We start from the raw sequence: 2,087 nt of genomic DNA, 5'->3' as shown, positions 1-2,087 counted from the left end.
CTCTGCAAGTGAACGTCGCTTTATTGTGCCATCTCAAAGAGGCACAAAATCACTTTCACGGACTTTTACATTAAGCTAAATGAGACTTGTTATAGCACTTGCATATCATTGCTTCCATTGTCCTCATTTGTAAGTCGCTTTGGATAAAAGCGTCTGCTAAATGTCTAAATGTAAATGTAAATTATTAAAGTATTTTGTTTCTGTAACTCAGCTAAGTTCACTAACGACCATCTGCCACTATCACAGCCAAGAGAAACACACACGCGGCCTTTATTTAGCTTCCTTCAGTGAACCAACTCATTATATTCATACCAGAGTATAACAGCTTTTTTTTTAATGCTTTATTAATTCAATGCCACAAGAACATGAGGTATTACATATTCACATTATCAAATTAACATTATTAGCTGCCAGAGAATGAAAAAAATAAATAAAGGAATAAAATTACATAAAGTTCAATGCTTTCAGGGCATTACATGTTTTCAATGCTTTTTTGTTTTTTGTTTGTTCTAAGAGATTTACATATAATTTAAAGTCATTTATAAAATGTGCAAAATTTGGTTTACATTGAGCCCACTTCTTCTTATGTATATGGAATTTTCCTAACAGAATAAACAAATGTATAATATGTTGTTCTTTACAATTCAAATTTTCGTTTTCTGTATAAAAAAGTACATCAAATATACACATTTCTATCATACACTCTATTTTTCTGTTAATATAGAATTCCAAATCCTTCCAAAATAATCTTGAGTAAATACAATGAAAAAAAAGATGCAAAATAGTTTCCATGACCACAAAATTCACAGGTATACGAAATATTAAGCTTAAATCGTTCCAAAACATGCTTAGCAGGATAAATTCGATGAAGTATTTTGTAAGACACTTTCTTAATTTTGTTATCGATACAAAACTTATTTGGCTTATTTGAGATATTACCAAATAAAGAAGACCAAAAAAATCTTGCTGCAGGTAGGGACAGAGAATAAAGAGCATTCCTTGTTGTTTTAAAACGTCGGCATTTTCAGTGAGAATGTTACCACAAGGATTAACCATGCTGATTTCTTCTGAGATAATATGTCCTTGTTATTCCATATGAAATAGTTGTGGGGTGAAAAATTGTGCTTGTATATAAATTTTCTTGCTAACAGGGCTTGTCTGTGAAAACCGGCCAATTTAACAGGAATTTTGTCAACAGAAAAATTACATTTCAACAAAAAGTCTATGCCTCCAAGAGTATTAAATATATAATTAGGAAATACATTCCAAGGACTTTCTCTATTCTTCATAAACTCTATCAACCATTTAATTTTGAAAGTGTCATTGAGAGTATTATAATCTAAGACCTCCAGTCCCCCTTGCTCTTTAGGATTACAAATTACCTCCTTTTTAAAAAAAAATTCTCCAAATAAATTTATAAAGAATCTGATCTAGATCTTTAATAATCTTGGGAGGCACATCTAACGATAATGATGTGTAGACAGATCTAGATATACCTTCCGCCTTTGACAATAATACCCTCCCAAATATTGAGATGTCCCTCATTAACCACAAATTAAATTTCTTGTTAGTTTTCTCAATAATTGGTTCAAACTTCAGAGTATAACACCTTTTCAAGCTCATTTGGCTTTCGTGATGTCAATGCAACATGTGCACAAACGTTACGTCGGGGCTGCGTTCAGCCCGACAAAAATGGTGCAAAACGTTTTTTAAACGGAAACGGTGGTGCGTTGAACACCCTGTTCTGATGACGCAAGAGTTGCAACTATGGCAGCTGAGAAAGCCATTCTTTGTGTTCTTTTTGAAGAATTTTCGGAGCCTGATGAAATCGGTATAAATACGTGTTTAATACTGCAAAATACGCTCGATGTTACAGTCACTGCCCTTGCCCTCCAGAATAAAAGAGAACATCCCAATCAAATGAAGGGATTTGTGCAAACTGTGGTTCCTAATATTGTGATCCAACATTTGCCTCGCATTTCAGGATGAAAAGACAAACATTTCAGGTGAAGGATAATCCACTTCTTACCTCCGAGACTGTGTTATGATCTATATGACCTTATTATTTTTATTGTGAGTATTAGGCT

Source organism: Sinocyclocheilus grahami, unplaced genomic scaffold (genome assembly GCF_001515645.1).
Source record: "Sinocyclocheilus grahami isolate Dianchi unplaced genomic scaffold, SAMN03320097.WGS_v1.1 scaffold340.1, whole genome shotgun sequence".
NCBI lineage: Eukaryota > Metazoa > Chordata > Actinopteri > Cypriniformes > Cyprinidae > Sinocyclocheilus > Sinocyclocheilus grahami.
The sequence above is the reverse complement of the archived record's forward strand: the minus strand, read 5'-3'. Positions refer to the sequence as shown.